Here is an 18,537-nt window from a genome sequence, read left to right on the forward strand (position 1 = left end):
CAGGGACCTGGGGGCAGTGGTAGTGGGCACACAGTCCAGGGGACGGAGGCCATCATGGGAGCCTACCACCACTCCCAGAAGACGATGGCAACGGTACTGGCAAGTTTCAGGAGACCCAGCGGCTGCAGGAGGAACAGTATATGGGCTTCAGGGAGGAACTCAGAACCATCAATTCCACCCTGGGCACCATCGTAGGGGGCTGTAGGAAGTACTCAACACCAGGAGGGACACTGTGGCACTACAAGGGGCCCCTGACACTAGCCTGGACGATGAACTGCCCACAACCTCCGCCGGCGCCCTACCCCCTGCAGAGGGAGAACCACCTCACAAACGGTGCCTGATTTCCAGGAACAATACAGAGAACGATGCCAAGACCACCGCCAAGACATGAGACCACCCTGATTGTCATCCTACTGTCCCACTATGTCACCCTGTCCATACTTAAACTGCCCCAGCTCCACTTCCTATGCCCATATGGGCAATGCACCTGTGAGACTAATAGACTGGACTCTGCCATGGACATTCCTCCACCATCACCCCTCACCATTTTGCAACCCCCTCCAATATTGAGCACTTAATTAAACAGCCTTAAAGCACAAAACAATCTGGAGTCTGTCTGTGATTTCGGAATACTGTATTAGCAATAACTGTGGCAAAAAGCTTTTTCATTGGTAATGTCAGCAAACGTATGTCACACAGCTCTAGTCCATGAGGAATCAAAGTAGATGTCACACAGTGGGACACACATCTGTGAAATCGTAAGGGAAAGTGACAACTCAGTGACCATACACTGGGTGAAAACGACAGACAGTAGAGAGGCAGTACTGTTTAAGTACATGTAGGAGGCAGGTCTGTATTCTTACCTGTGTGTCACTGGAACTATTGCTGGATCACTGAGTCCCTGTTGTCCATGTTTTCTTCATCTGCTTCCTCGTCTTCACTGTCCACAGGCTCCACAGCTGCCACAACACCTCCATCTGGACCATCCTCCTGCAGAAAAGGCACCTGTTGTCTCAAAGCCAAGTTGTGAAGCATACAGCAGGCCACGATGATCTGGCACACCTTCTTTGGTGAGTAGAATAGGCATCCACCTGTCATATGGAGGCACCTGAACGTGGCCTTCAGGAGGCCAAAGGTCCGCTCGATCACCCTCCTAGTTCGCCCATGGGCCTCATTGTAGCGTTCCTCTGCCCTTGTCCTGGGATTCCTCACTGGGGTCAGTAGCCATGACAGGTTGGGGTAACCAGAGTCACCTGCAAATAGCGAGGGACAACTGTTAGACACACACTAACCTGGAGGGATATTCCGAGACCCACACAACAATTACCACTGACTAGCTTCCAGGTGCTCACCTAATAGCCACTCACTGTGCCTCTGGAGTTGACCCATCACATCAGGGATGCCTCTATTCCGCAGGATGTAGGCGTCATGTACTGAGCCAGGGAACATGGCATTCACATGGGAGATGGACTGGTCTGGCAAACATACCATCTGTACATTCATTGAATGATAACTCTTCCGGTTTCTGTACACCTGTTCAATCCTGTGGGGGAGTACCAAAGCCACATGTGTCCCATCAATGGCACCTATGATGGTGGGGATATGTCCCAAGGCATAGAAATCACCTTTCACTTTAGGCAAATCCTCCACCTGAGGTAAAACGATGTAGCTCCGCATGTGTTTCAGCAGGGCAGACAACACTCTGGACAACACATTGAAAAACATAGGCTGGGACATCCCTGATGCTATGGCCACTGTTGTCTGAAATGACCCACTTGCAAGGAAATGGAGCACTGACAGCACCTGCACTTGAGGGGGGATTCCTGTGGGATGGCGGATAGCTGACATCAGATCTGGCTCCAACTGGGTACACAGTTCCTGGATTGTGACACGGTCAAGCCTGTATGTGATTATCACATGTCTTTCCTCCATTGTCGACAGGTCCACCAACGGTCGGTACACCGGAGGATGCCGCCATCTCCTCACATGTCCCAGCGGACAGTGCCTATGAAGGACAACAGCGAGCACAGAGTCAAACAACTCAGAGGTACGTACCCACAGCTTACACAGAACACCATTCATAATCAAAAAAGTGGCCTGTATGTGTGTTGAGTCTAGGCCTAGGTATGTGTGACGCAGTTGAAATTGTAGGCATGTGGGCCCCTGAAATGTCGGCTGCCTGACCTGTAAAGTGGGACAATGGGATGTGAGGTAACTGTGCTGGCGTTGTACACCGTAGCGGTAAGCGGTCGAAGACCGCGGCAAAATGCTGCATTGGTTAACATTGTACCCTATGGGTCCCAGGAGCCAATGACGATGTATGCCAGTGGTGACGGTACGCACCGCCGCGGACGTGACCGCCATTTTCTATCTGTTCAATCACTCGATACCTGATCTTCGACAGGAGAGGACCTACACTGCAAGTGCTGCTGTGACCTCGGTCTGGAAGAGACAATGGCTCCAGTGTCTGGGGAAAGGGCCCCTGCCTTCACATCTGAGGAGTTGGAGAAACTGGTGGACGGGGTCCTCCCCCAGTACACGCTACTCTACGGTCCTCCAGACAAACAGGTAAGTACACTGGGAGCATGCTGTATGGGCTATGCCTGTGCGGAGAGGGGTGGATATAAGAAGGAAGGGGGGAAAGTGCGGCATGCATGAAACGACGGTGAGTGCATGTGCCACATGGCAAGGGTAGGGATGGGGGCCAATCACTTTGACGGTGCAGTTGGTAATAACTTTCTCTTCCCCCTGTACAAATCAGGTAGGTCAGCGCCCACCAGAAAAAACATATTTGGCGTTCCATCGCCAAGGATGTCTGGACACTGGGGGTCTACCACAGATGGAGCACCCACTTTCAGAAAAGATGGGAGGACATTCGCCGCTGGAGCAAGAAGACGGCGGAGGCTCAGCTGGGGATGGCCTCCCAGCGTGGGAGGGGTACCTGTCACACCATGACCCCCTGAATGTTCAGGATCCTGGCGGTGGTGTACCAGGAGTTGGATGGGCGCTTGAGGGCATCACAGCAGCCACAAGGGGGTGAGTACACTCGCATTCTGCTGATTTTGAGCGCAGTGGAGGTGTCCGGGTGGGGGAGGTGGGCTGTGGGTTTACCTAGGCCAGGGCGAGTTCCATAGGCAAGGTCCCTCCGTAAGGCAGGCCATGTGCCACCCCACCGCATCTCTGTAGAGTGCCAACTACACCTAGTCATGCCCCTGTGTCATCCATGTGTGCAGATGTCGTCCATAGCCTAGTAGGCCTTTTCCAAGGAATTGAACAGTGGTGCCCAAGAGCGCGGCATAGTGCAGGGAGCTTCTGTGTCTGTCGTGTCCGCCAACAGTAGCGGTAATGCATGCACTCAACATGTCTTTCTTCTGTTGTTCCCCCCCCTTTTTGTGGTCTCCCTGTTCTTGTGTGCATTAGCATCATCATGCGGAGGAGCAGTGGCACCGGAGCACGAGGGTGCTGTATCCCACATGGCCATGGAGGGCAACACTACGGAATCGGAGTTCACCAGTGGGACAGAGGGCGAGGGGAGCTCCACAGCGGGGACAGGAGCTGAGACCAGTGACACGGACTCGTCCTCTGATGGGAGCTCCCTTGTGGTGGTGGCAATATCTGTGCGCCCCCCATCTACAGGTACAGCCGCCACCCCTCCTTCCAGCACCGCCCTCCCAGCAGCCCCTCAGCCTTCGCCCCGTGCCTGCTCACCTGGGAGGGTGGGCATCACCTTCGCCTCAGGCCCTGCCCCAGTCACCCCTGCTGCCCTCAGTGAGGAGGCCACTGACCTCCTCAGGTCCCTCACTGTTGGGCAGTCTACCATTTCAAATGCCATCCAGGGTGTAGAAAGGCAGTTGCAACAAACAAATGCATTCCTGGAGGGCATTCATTCTGGTCAGGTGGCCCTTCAGCGAGCTTTTCAGACTCTGGCCTCAGCACTGATGGCTGCCATTGTCCCTGTGCCTATCCTCCCCCATCCAACTTCCTCCACCCAGACCCAATCCCCTGTACCTCAGCCTATCCCAAGCACACCTACAGACCAGCATGCACACACATCAACACACAAGGGAAGCTCAGGCAAACATAAGCACCACACATCCCACAGGCACTCACGCAAGCATCACACACATGCAGACACACCAACATCCACTGCCTCCACTGTGTCCCCCTCCTCCTCGTCTCCCTCCTCCCTCCCTGTCTCGTCTACACTCACACCTGCATGCACTACATCTGCAGCCACTACTACCATCACCAGCACACCCACCACCACACCCCGCTCACGTGCAGTCACCACCCCCACTTCCATTCTCACATTCCCTGTGTCCTCTCCCAGTTTGTCTGTGACACCCCCTCCCAATATACACAAACGCAGGCACACACCCACCTAACAGCCATCCACCTCACAACAGCCTCCAGCGCATGCACCTTCACCCAAAGTCAGCAAACGAACACCTCCTACAACCACAACCTCTTCCTCGACTCCCAAACCCCCTCCAGCTACCCATCCCAGTGTGTCCAAAAAACTTTTCCTGTCCAACCTTGACCTCTTTCCCACACCTCCCCCACCCCGTCCTTCTCCTAGGTCCCGAACTAGCACCTCAGCCACAACATCTCCTGGACCAGTGGTGCCTGTAGTCACCGGAATCTGGAGTGCACCGGCCACCAGGGCAGCCAGTGTGGCACGGAGCTACAGCACAGACAGTCCCCCACCTGTGAAGCATCAGAAGTTGGCCAGTGCTCGGTGGGAGAGGGGGAAGTCTCCAGCCACCAAAGCACAGCTGCCCAGGAGGCCAGCCCCAGCCCAGCTGCCCAGGAGGCCACCGCCATCATCCCAGCTGCCCAGGAGGACACCGCCAGCACCAGCCCAGCTGCCCAGGAGGCCACTGCCATCATCCCAGCTGCCCAGGACGCCACTGCCATCATCCCAGTTGCCCAGGAGGCCACTGCCAGCACCAGCCCAGCTGCCCAGGAGGCCACAGCCAGCACCAGCCCAGCTGCCCTGGAGGCCACTGCCAGTACAAGCCCAGCTGCCCAGGAAGCCACCACCAGCACAACCCCAGCTGCCCAGGAGGCCACTGCCATCATCCCAGCTGCCCAGGACGCCACCGCCATCATCCCAGTTGCCCAGGAGGCCACTGCCAGCACCAGCCCATCTACCCAGGAGGCCACCCACAGCACCAGCCCAGCTGCCCAGGAGGCCACTGCCAGTACAAGCCCAGCTGCCTAGGAAGCCACCGCCAGCACAAGCCCAGCTGCCCAGGAGGCCACCGCCAGAACAAGCCCAGCTGCCCAGGAGGCCACTGCCAGCACAAGTCCAGCTGCCCAGGAGGCCACTGCCAGCACATGGCCAGCTGCCCAGGTGGCCAGCAGCAGCCCCCCGGGCCATGAAGGACTGCCAACAAAAGCCCCGATGGGACAGAGAGGACCGCCAGCAAAAGCCCCGCTGGGCCATGAAGGACCGCCAGCAAAAGCCCCGCTGGGACAGAGAGGACCGCCAGCACAAGCCCCGCTGGTCCATGAAGGACCGCAAGCAGCTGAGTCACTGCAAAGGAACCCGCCGTCCAAGCACCGCTGAACAGGGCACCTTCGTCTCAAGCACCGCTGAACAGGGCACCGTCGTCTCAAGCACCGCTGAACAGGGCACCGCCGTCTCAAGCACCGCTGAACAGGGCACCGCCGTCTCAAGCAATGCTGGCCCATGAGCGCCAAGGGCACTGACGCTACTGACTCCGTCACCGGCAGAATAAAGCACTCTGGGCACCATGCCTCCTCCAGAACCAGTGGAGAGATCCATCCAGTACCTCTGTCCTTAGCAGGATGAAGCACTCTGGGCACCATGCCCCCTCCAGAACCAGTGGAGACTGTCATCCACTACCTCTGTCCTTAGCAGGATGAAGCACTCTGGGCACCATGCCCCCTCCAGAACCAGTGGAGAGATCCATTCACTACCTCTGTCCTTAGCAGGATGAAGCACGCTGGGCACCATGACCCTTCCAGAACCAGTGGAGAGATCCATCCACTACCTCTGTCCTTAGCAGGATGAAGCACTCTGGGCACCATGCCCCCTCCAGAACCAGTGTAGAGATCCATCCACTACCTCTGTCCTTGGCAGGATGAAGCACTCTGGGCACCATGCCTCCTCCAGAACCAGTGGAGACCGTTATCCACTTGAGAGACTGTGGCTTTGCACTCCCCAGGATTGAACAGTGGGTAAACTACCCACTGTAGAGACTTGAGAGACTGTGGCTTTGCACTCCCCAGGATTGAACAGTGGGCAACCCACCCACTGTAGAGACTTGAGAGACTGTGGTTTTGCACTCCCCAGGATTGAACAGTGGGCAACCCATCCACTGTAGAGACTTGAGAGACTGTGGCTTTGCACTCCCCAGGATTGAACAGTGGGCAACTCACCCACTGTAGAGACTTGAGAGACTGTGGCATTGCACTCCCCTGGATGGAACAGTGGGCAACCCTCCCACTGTAGAGACTTGAGAGACTGTGGCTTCGCACTCCCCAGTATTGAACAGTGGGCAACCCACCCACTGTAGAGACTTGAGAGACTGGCTTTGCACTCCCCAGGATTGAACAGAGGGCATGTGGCCCTCTCGTGGATTTGGCGTCGTGCACTCAACCGGCTGAGGTGGCCCCCCTTTCCCTCCCCCTGAGGTGCCTGTTTTCTTGCTCTCTGATGCCCCTGCAGTGTTCTCTCCGTCACAGTCGGGGATCTTGTGTGGGCCTCGCCCATACAGTTTGGGCCCAATGTTCCACGGACTTAATTGGAGCACTACCTGGACTACTATGCTTGGTATATATTTTGTACATGGTGTATATATATATATTTTTGCCTACTTGCTTTTAATATATTACAATGGTTACACTCATTTTCTATTGTCTTTGCATTCTTCCGGGGGGTTTGGAGGGTGTAACTGTGATGTATCATGCTGTATTAGTGTGTGTGTTTTAGTGGGTGGGGGTGGGGGTGTTGCGTATTGCGTGTGTGTGTCCCTGTTTTTCCCTCCCCCCTCCCCTGTGTCGTAGGTGCAGTACTCACCGTGGTCTTCGCCGCCGGCCTTTGTGCTCCTTGTAGAGGAGCAGGAAGACAATCACAAGGAGTATGTGGAGTTCCGGGTCCATGGCGTCCTCGTGGGGTGTGTACAGGTGAGCATTTTCCTTGAAAAAATCCTGTTTCCGCCGTATTTTTATCCGTGGTGAATCCACCCTGGAAAAGGTGGCAGATTGGTAGGTTGTGATACTGTAGGCGGTACTTTGTCCTCCGCCTGTCTGTTGGCTGTGACCGCTGCGCCGTTTGTTTGTATCACCGTGGCGGTCGGAGTGTTAAAGTGGCTGTCTTTGTTGCCGGTTTCCGCCACAGTCTTAACTGCAAACTTTTTACCGCCGGCCTGTTGACGGTCTTACTGCCGCTTTAACACCGACCGCCAGGGTTGTAATGACCACCCTAGTCTCCTGTCAAGCTTGGTGTAATTCTGTTCAGTAGTTTTTGCGGTAACACTGCCTAAAGATGTCTATGGAAAATGCATGGGGATTTTGCATTTTGGGACCCCTTTTTGTTTCTTGGGCCCTGCAAAAACTGATAAAATAAAAGGCACTTTTTTGGAGAGGTACATGGAGATTTTTCAAATGGTGCCAGAGTTATTAGCAACCTAAAACACATTTGCTTTTAAAATGTTGAACTCAAGTTTTTATAGTTAGGTGTTGAAATGGGATGAAAGCTAACTTTTAAAACCAAAAAAACACTGAAATTCACTGGTCATGGCTCACCCTCACCATTTACTACTTATGTCCTCATGTAGTAAATTGTTCATGGTATGGTAAATGGCATCAATGATGACATCAATGATTACGTCTCAAATTACATCATTAGTGGCATCACTGATGACATCTATGATAACACCTTCCATGTTGCTGTACCTCAAATTACCCAACAAACCTCTAGATCATTGTAGAAATCTAAGTAGGTTGTAAAAGACCAACAAACATTTACAGCAGAGATTGACTCACGTGCTTGTATGTATGTCCAAAACAAAACAAGTGTAGTACTGCAGACATCTGAGTCAGTGTGTTAAAAGGTATTTGTTGCACAGTTTAACTACAAGTAAACTTAATTTAAACAAGATGGAGACTGAGCCCACCATTGTAAGTTGCAGATGTACATTTCAAATAGTTTGAGGTCTTAATCAAAGTCCTGTTCTCCAAACTATGAGAGGAAAGAAAAAGCTTATTCTTACAGCACATTGCTCACCTGTGGATGTTTGTGCACATGCTGATGTCATGTAGTGCAAGCAACAAATTCAATAGAAACTAAATATTTTTAAGTTTCAGCTATTGGTTTCTAGAATTTCAGTTAAAATTATGAGACAGATGTATAATTTATGATTGACTCAATTTTAAATGGTTCAAATCTCAGTATGACTATAAACATTGTCCTAATGGTGTATGTCATTCTGCTGATTTGAGGAATATGTGTAAGGTACTTTTCAAACTATAGAGGGCCTTGCACATGACCTGGCTTCACATGCCATGACCTGGCTTCACATGCCTTATCAGCCCTGAACGTAGACATGTGAAGCAGTTGACCTAAAATTCTATGTCAGATGAGATATTTAAAAGGTACAATTTATTAGATTAAATGATCGACAAAGACTCTTGTGAACAGAATTCAAGGTTTATTAAGCTACTGATCGTGTTAATATCAACAGAGACATCACATTTCTTGTGCACCTGATTGCTATAAAATGAGCATAACATCTACTAAATGTAGGTGATTTCAATGTTGTGCTTGTTGCAAAAGATCCCACCCTTTAGCAATACAGAAATCATAGAAAATTGAGTGTAGAAATAAATCACTTAATACCTTTCAGTAAGATAAAGCAAATAGCTTTATTTGTTGGATGATGTAATCAGATGTCATCACTTTAAGCTTTGTTTTTTCAGTGAATTGCAACAATTTAATGAAAGGGAAGATCATATCACCACACTTACTTATAATGTCTCTTTAACTTATATGGATTTCTAAGTGAATTGCAGGGTTTCTTGACCATATTTACCCTACACCTCAACTGCACAAGGCCTTTCAAAATGCGCAGCAGGGGTCGCCCACCCCTGGGGGCCACTCCATGGCAGGCTACCTCCCCATGGTGAGCTTGCTATCTCTGCCTCCTCCTGCCTGCTCTCCGCTCTCCATTTGTGTACCCCTGTCAACCCTCTCCAGTTCTCCATGATCAGCTTGATGTGCCTGGCCATGCAAGCCTGTAAAGAATAGTCAGTTTGCTGTTTCTACTCCTGCACAACGGTCTGTGACTTCCATCGTATGTCTGCACACCCCTGGCCCCTCCCCTTCCTGTCCATCCTCCCTCATCCATTTGTTTTCCTCATGCCAGATTTGGCCCCTGTAGTCTAATTGCTGTGCTAGCCTGCCTCCAGCCTGCTCTCTGTTTTCAGGTTGGGTGCCTCTGCCCCCTCGGTTCTGCGCTCTGTGGTCTGTTGTATTTCCCCTGCCCATGTTGGCCTGCTACCCATGGTCAGCTTGCCATCCCTGCCTCCTTCTCCTTGTACCCTGTTCTCTATTTGTGCTATAGTCCTTTCCCTATTACTGTCATTGCTCCACTTGTCTCTCTCCCTTGCCTCTTCACTCTCGAACTACATGCCCTTGCCATCTCCTGCATGCGGTCTATGGGCACCCCTCCCATCTAAAGTCAGCTTGCTGCCCCAGACCTCCTCCCTCTGCACTCCATTCTCCATGTAAATTCCTCTGCACCCTCTTTATCCCTTGTGTACCATTATAAGGTTACTATCCATTCTAGCCTGCTCTAATTGTCCACTTGCTGTCCCTCCTACCTCACTCCTACCCTCTGTGGTCAGCTTTCTGCCCATGTCCATGCTGACCTTTCTTCAGTGTTCAATTTGCTGCCTGCCCCATCCCCCTTTCCCTTTATTCTGTGTACATGCCACTGCCTCCTCCCTCCTATACTCCATGGCCCATTGTGTTTTTTCCTGTCCATGCTAGCTGCTCTCCATGTTATTGCCCTGCCCCTGTCACCCTGCCCTCACTGTTAACGTGCTTGTGCGAGCTCCTGCACCCTAACTCTTTCTCTTCATGGGCCATTGTACTACCACTGCCCCTACACCCCACATGCCCTCAGATTAGATTTCTAGAGCACTAATCAAACCCAGCTTGACATCTGTCAGCCTTATAGATCCCTGTGGCATGAACTATGCAAAATATTTGAATCTTAATTGCTCAAAAACTGCAGAACGGACTCACACCAAATCAGAAAAAAGTGTTCTTTCGGGACTAAGATCTAGTTCTCTGTCAAATTTGGTGCAAATCCAATCAGGCATTTGGACTGTAGCTGTAGCTGTGTTCAAATTTCATATGGAATAAATGGGGAAAATGGTTTTGCGACCCAGCTCCTTTTTCTCTGCCTCCACTCGACGGATCACCCTGGAACTTTCAAGGAGTAGTTCAGTTGGACAAACATGTTGTCTTATTTAAAACTACCCATTGGGGACTGCTGCTAGGTAAAATATCTATAACTATATCGATATATATATATATATATACATATATATATATATTATCTACTGGCCGTGACCAGTAGGTAGATATAGTTAGGACCATGTTTTCATAGAAAAATATTTTTTTGACTTGCCTATGAAGGTTTGGCGCAGCTTGGACACAAACGTTTATCTAGTGATTGGTCCAGAAACAGACCATGAATGAGCCTGCCATCAGCTCTAGGTGACTGATGTGTTGGAACTCTTCGTGGGCCGACCACTTTCCTCCTGTAGCAAAGTTGCCGCAGTATGCTCCACAAACAGAGTCACTGGCATCTGACTTGATAACCAGGTCTGGATCAGAACCAAAAATGGTCCGTCTGTTCCAGGCCTCCATGTGGGATAACCACCAGGTCATCTCAGCCTTGATTTCCTCTGAGAGAGGAACATGTTTGGAATACTGAGGGACAACTGCAAAGGTAGCAGGCCTTGAATCTCTGGAGAGTCATGTACTGTAAGGGGTTTGGAAAAATCACCTGAATAGATGAGGCCAGGAGCGCTAATATCCCTACTATCCTAGTGAAACAAAATTAATGGCCTTGAGACAGTCTTCTGAATTTCCCTGTGGATCTTGTGTAGGAAAGTACCATCTTGCCTGGCATGTTACCCCCATTTTTTACTTGTATGTATGTTTTTTTTGCCTTTGTCACTGGGATCCTGCTAGCCAGGACCCCAGAGCTCATAAAGTGTGCCCTGTATGTATTTCCTGTGTGGTGCCTAACTGTATCACTGAGGCTCTGCTAACCAGAACCTCAGTGTTGATGCTCTCTCTGCTTTTAAAATTGTCACTGCAGGCTAGTGACTAATTTTACCTATTCTGATTGGCACACTGGAACACCCTCATAATTCCCTAGTATATGGTACGTAGGTACCCAGGGTATTGGGGTTCCAGGAGATCCCTATGGACTGCAGCATTTCTTTTGCCACTCATATGGAGCTCAGACAATTCTTACACAGGACTGCCACTGCAGCCTGAGTGAAATAACGTCCACGTTATTTCACAACTATTTTACACTGCACTTAAATAACTTATAAGTCACCTATATGTCTAACCCTCACTTAGTGAAGGTTAGGTGCAAAGTTACTTAGTGGGAGGGCACCCTGGAACTAGGACATTGAGGGGATATTCTATTGGTTGTTGATCCTTTCGTAGTTAATTACCAGGGAGTTATGGGAAAAGTAGTTTATACTTTGAAGGCTGCTGGTTAATAAAAGGAAAGAAAGTTGAGCATAATCATTGCCTCAGGTCCTGACATAAAATGAAACCATATTTGTCAGAAAGGCAGACTTTAGTCCAGAGAGAAGCCTTTTTGTTGTTTGGTGTTAATCCATTCAGTAGTTATTGAGATCTTAAAAGAAAACTAAATATAGGTATCTGGTGGCTTTAAGGCTTCATAAATACTCCTGATCTCATAAAGAGATCTGATTGGCTGCCAACACTTCAACCAGGGAATATTGCCAGCCATTGTGAGATAAAAACAAAAAGTGAAACGGGGGTTTGACACTGTTACCCTACCTCTTTAGACTTGGTGAAGGCATCCTCCAGGGACCCCGGCTTAAAAGTTTTTTAAAACAAATCACAGCAAAAATCACAGCTGATCTGCAAATTTCGATGTGATTTAAAATATAAAAACAAGTACAGTCTCCTGCACTTGCTTTTACTTTTGTCCCCGTGTGGGCCAGGTCCTGGGGGCATTGGGTGTTGATAAAAGGAAGGGGATATACAGGGTCCCTTATATCAGCCACCAGGACCACCACCTCCCCAGAGTGATAATGTTAAAATACGCAGGGGGGTTGTGGACCACCACCTCTCCACCACCTCCCCGTGGCAAAATTGTTCTTTCTAATGGGGAGGCCAGTACGTCCTTCCTCACAGCCCTGGGTACTGCCACCTCCTCAGGGGCTAAATAGCAAATGTATGCAAGGGGGCTTATGCTCTCCCGGAAGCCCAGAGGACCACCACCTCCAAGGGGCAATTAATTTAAATATGGGGGGGGTAATGCAGCGTCCTGCAGCCCTTGGGACGGCCAACTCCACTGGACTAAATGAACATTGGAGTGGGTGGCACAGCCCCCCTCGAGGAGCCATAGATGGCCCTGGTGACTGCCAATGACCAGCACCACCTCCTGCTATGTCCTGGGGTGTCCACATAGCTGTTTGCACTGACATAGCGGAGCTTTGCCAGCTCTCATCAAGTCAGAGAAAACACACTGCTTCCAGAAGGGGAAAGCTGCCAAAGTACTCTACCCACTGGAAGCAGAGGTTTCACCCACATCTAAAGGGAAGAAATGATTGCTTTTGCAGACAGAGAGCTGCATGTTTAGCAGCTCCCTGTCTGCAAAAGCAGTGCCGGCTCCCTCAGGAGGTGGGGAGCGGACTGGGACCGGGGGGGGGTCACCCAGGACAAATGGCTGTGCCCCAGGATCAAAGACGACCTGGGAAGGGGTCCCTGCAGCCCCCCAACCCAGTGAAATATAGTAGTCTTGTGTGTGGGGTCTCTGGGACCGAAATCGGTCTTGGGGGGCCATGTTGCCCCTCTCCCTCAATGATTAGTGATGGACCCCCGGGGGTCCCCGGGCTGAAATCATCTAGCGAAGGGGGCCCCACAGCTACCATCACACAATGAATAGTGGTGGGCCCCAGCGTATCGGGTCCTGTGGCCAAAATCAGCCATGGGAAGGTGGCAACGGGGACCCACTCCTGGACACTGGACGTTTAGACAACAAGGTAGCACTTACTAACTAACCAGTAGAAAAGTACTCCAGACTTTTCAGACATTTAGTGCAAAACTGTGGGCTCTTATTGGATAAACCTGGCCAGAACCGAAGCATGTGCCCCAGTTGAAGCTCTACTTCTGGAAAGGACAAATTATCCTATCTCCTGGGCTTGGCGAAGGCAAAGCAAGTGTTTTTACTCAGTGATTCCTTAATGAAAAGCAATTTGAAATCCTTCATGGAGGTGAATGCATATTTTATCTATGGCAGCGCAATCTGTATGTGATTGTGACAAGTGTGTTCTTTTTTATCCTCTCCTGGTGGGAGCAGAGTCCATGGGTCTCCCTTTAAATTGCTACGAGTATGCAAATGTGCAAATCACCTGGAAGCTCTGCCCACTTGGCCAGGATGATGGACAGCTTACCAAAGAACCTCCTAGTGCATTTTCACTACTTTTGGTGGCACGTTCTTGATGCTGAGGTATATGAGGATATCCATACTAAACTAAGTAGCATTTACATCATATAGCTAAGAGGAAGGACCCTGGTTTTGTGGAGATTAACGTCTTTGTAGGCTTTTTTGCTTCTCTATAGAAGGATTCATGTTATCACAGAATTATGGAGAAAGACACACGAGGAACAATCACATTGCCATACGCACAGAAAGTTGCTATAGTGTAGAATACACACTGGACATTTACTCAACAAAGTGGCACTTATTAACTAACCAGTAGAAAGTACTTCAGTTGGGTAGACATTTTGTGCAAAATTGTGGACTCTTGTTGGCTAAATGGGCAGATGCAGTTCATTTGTGGCCAAGTCACTCACACAGCTACTCACACACCCACTCAAAGATGCATTCAGACACATACTCAGACACTCAGACACCCACTCACAGACCCACTCAAAGACTCATGTACTCAAACACAGCCCCACTCAGACACTCACACAGCCATTCATAGACCCACTTAGACACTCAAGCATCCCACTCACAGACCCACTCAGACATTTATGTACCCACTCACAGCCCCTTTCAGAAAATCATGCACCCACTCAGAGACCCACTCAGGCTCACACACCCACTCAATGACCCACTCAGAAACTCATACACTCACTCACAGACCCACTCAAACCCATGCACTCACCAACAGGCGCACTCAGAGACGCATATACCCACTCGAAGACCTATTCAGATGCTAACACACTCACTCACAGATCTACTTAGACTTTTGCCCCACTCACAGACTGACTCAGACTCTCACACTCACTACTGAGACACGTATACACTCAGTAACACACTCACTGTCAAAGTCTAGAGGTCACAGTTAGGAAATGAAATTTAAAAACTTTAGAAATTCATTTAGAAAACCAAAGGTTACAGGAATATTATAGATCGGATACAACATTAAAAAAAACCTTAGAAATTCACTGAAAAACCAAAGGTTACAGGGATGTTACACTTAGGCTCCCATTTCACTTGTACAAAACCAGTGAAATTCAGTAGTTATACTAGGCTGAGATAACTATAACTTACGCCCCTGCAATGCACTATTTATGATCTCACATATTACATCACTTATGACATGGTGGGTGACATCACTAATGCCATCTCAAATGACATCACTGATGACATCATCTAGTGAGTGGGAGTGTTTTCTAAAAGTTTATAGTGTTAGGCATATATACTAGGCATATATACCAAGGTACTACAAAAGTTGAAATAGCACACTTTCTGTTCTACTTATGGGTGAAACTATTTCTAACATATAGTATGTGAGTGGCTGTATGCCTGTGTGTATTTGTGTATGAGTGGCCATCTAAGTGACTATATAGGTGTGCAAATGGGTTTGTGAGTGCCTGTATCAGTGTATAAGTAGTTATGTGAATGACTATATTGTTGCGTGAGTGGGTGTGTCAGTTGCTGTATGGGAGAGTGAATGGCTGTGTGAGTGACTGTATGGGTGGGTGAGAGGGTGTGTGAGTGACTGTACCTTGACCACCTGAGGTTCCGTGGAAGGCTTTTCATCCAACCAGAAGCTTAGTTTTTTTTGGGACAGTTGCAGAAGGGGTCCCAAGGATTCTGGCCAATGTTGTGGACCTCAAATCTGTGCATCTTTGCCCGGCAGCATAACCTCAGTCCTATCACCATTAAGTTTGAGTGAGTTGTTCTTCATCCAAGTAAAAATACAACTCTAACCCATATTGGAACTACCGGGCTAAGCCCCTGTGCAATTTACAAGGAGAAAATAATTTATGTGTCATCTACATGGGAAAATAAGGTAAAGCCACAGCTCACCATCACTTCTGCCAGTGGATGAACATACATAACATGTTAAAAAGCATCAGGCTTAAAGATTAATGCTGGGGACTCCAGAGATCAGAGCGCACACTTCTGACCTAGTTAGAGGTGTGCATTCCTAATTTCTGAAAACTACTGAACCGATTTATACCAAATCACAAAAAGCACATTTTCTGGACCAAGAACTAGCTTCCTAATAAGTATGGGGTAGTTCTCTTCAGCTGTTTTTGCAGTAGCGCGGTCTAATGAAGTCTAACGAAATTGATGAGATGTTTTGTTTTTGGGCACCCCTTTTTTTCTCAGCCTCAGCTTGACGGAACAATCACCCCAACATTTTCCATTCACAACCTAGGCATGAAAGATCAAATTTGGTGGAGAGTCATCAAACAATGGAAATACAAATAAGACATTTCCTATGGAAACAGTGACCTACCTGTAACTACGTAGTGGTGACATATATGTGTGTGTGTATATATACACAGTTTCCATATGAAAAGTGTTTTTTGTTTCGATAACAACTTTGGCACAGTTTGACAAATCCTCAGAAAACTTTCAACATCAGTTTGCTAGTCACTTCAGCTGCTGTCTGGAAAGTTTTGCTGTTACACATCCAGCGGGGGCTGAGAAAGAGGGGGGTCCCAAAACACATTTTCCCCTGGCGGTTTCACATAGGGATTTCAGACATGACTACAGCCCGAACCCCTGGATGGAATTACACCAAATTTGGCAGAAAGCTAGATCTTGGTCCAGTAAGAGTGGTTTTGTAATTTGGTGTAAATCTGTAAATCTGTTCAGCAGTTTTGAATCATTTAATCTATTCAGGTAAGAAGTGAAATGAACTAGTTTAGTTAATAACTTCTATTGAAGACTAAGGCGCTCATTACAACATTGGCGGTAAAACCCGCTTACCGCCGTGCAGAAAACACACTGCCGCGGAAATCCGCCACATCTATTATGACCCACAGCACGGAATCCGTCAAAATTCAGATACCCACACAAGTCTGCCACACCAAAGGTCAGTGATAAACTGGCAAAAACAAAACCTCCACCGTCACGCCAACAGAAATACGCCCACACTATCACGACACACGAATCCACGTGGCAGTCTTTCAACTGCGGTATTCCATTGGCGGTACACACTGCCGCGCTCAAAATACACACAAACATACAAAATACAGCCACATTGGACAAATCGAAATACACATACCTGATACACATACACACACCACTCCCACACACCCAAAACAATATAAAACACACATCCACATCACCCACAAACCCCTACGACCACAATTACTGAGAGAAGGCCAGAGAGAGAAACCACCATCAACAATACTAGCATCCACAGGCACACAACACAATCACCCACATAACTTCTACGTACCTCACACTACACACCACTACATATCAGCACACTTATCACCCCACACACCACCCCACACATCACCTACACCACCCCATGGCACGGCAAAGACACACCAGGTTCTCGGAGGAGGAGCTCAGGGTCATGGTGGAGGAAATCGTCCGGGTAGAACCACAGCTATTCAGAGCACAGGTGCAGCACACTTCCATTGCAAGGAAGATGGAGCTATGGCCAAGAATAGTGGACAGGGTCAACGCAGTGGGACAGCATCCAAGAAATCGGGAGGACATCAGGAAGAGTTGGACCGACCTACGGGGGAAGGTGCGTTCCGTGGTCTCAAGACACCACCTTGTGGTTCAGCGGACTGGTGGTGGACCCCACCTCCTCCCCCACAACTAACAACATGGGAGGAGCAGGTCTTGGCGATTCTGCATACTGAGGGCCTCGCAGGAGTAAGTGGAGGAATGGACTCTGGTAAGTTACATCTTAACTATTACGTCCCCCTCCCTACCTGCATGCAAGCACATACCCCCACCCTCACCCTCACCACCATCACTCTAACTCCTCACAAATGTCCCAACATCATAAACCACACATCCTAACACCAAGCCCTGCATGCAACAACAAAGCATGGACACCCATCACTAAAGCATGGCCATTGCACATGCCCATACACCCCCCTAAGCCATCATCACACAAGGTCCCACACAGGAATGCAAGCACTGGGGTACACGGTTACCCACCCATTGCACAACATGGCACACACAGATGTGATAAACACCCTTTTATACCCCTGCAGGACCCCTACCCAATGTCACAGGACAGAAGGGTCCACACATGTCTACACCACCAACAGAAGAGGCCCACAGTGATGACAGCACCTCTGTCCAGCTGGATCTAGATGACCAGCCTGGACCATCGGGGACCTCGGGACAGTCGGTTCCCCTCACCCAGTCACAGGCCACCACAGAGCTTCCCCTCTCTGGAAACAACAGCACAGCACCCTCCCAGCGGGCCCATACCTCCGTCCCCAGGACACGTCAACCAGCAGTGTGTCCACCACTACAGGGAACCCAGGCTAACCCACCACCACAACAACAACAGGGACCTGGGGGCAGTGGAAGTGGGCACACAGTCCAGGGGACGGAGGCCCAGGAACACAGGGGAACTGGGAGGGCTGCTGTGCGACAGGGTGCAGACAGGCCCAGGGAACCCACTCTCTACGAGGTCCTCTCCAATATCATGGGAGCCTACCACTACTCCCAGGAGACGATGACAACGGTACTGGCCAAGTTTCAGGAGACCCAGCCCCTGCAGGAGGAACAGTATTTGGGCTTCAGGGAGGAACTCAGAGCCATCAATTCCATCCTGGGCACCAGCGTAGGGGTGCTGAAGGAAGTACTCAACACCAGGAGGGACATTGTGGCACTACAAGGGGCCCCTGACACTAGCCTGGACGATTAACTGCCCACCACCTCCGCTGGCGCTAGTGGACAGGAGGCACCACCACAGGACCAGCACCCCACCCCCTGCAGAGGGAGAACCACCTCGCAAACAGTCCTGAGATCCAGGAACAAGACAGAGAACGAT

The sequence above is a fragment of the Pleurodeles waltl genome, chromosome 5 (assembly GCF_031143425.1).
Source record: "Pleurodeles waltl isolate 20211129_DDA chromosome 5, aPleWal1.hap1.20221129, whole genome shotgun sequence".
Taxonomy (NCBI): domain Eukaryota; kingdom Metazoa; phylum Chordata; class Amphibia; order Caudata; family Salamandridae; genus Pleurodeles; species Pleurodeles waltl.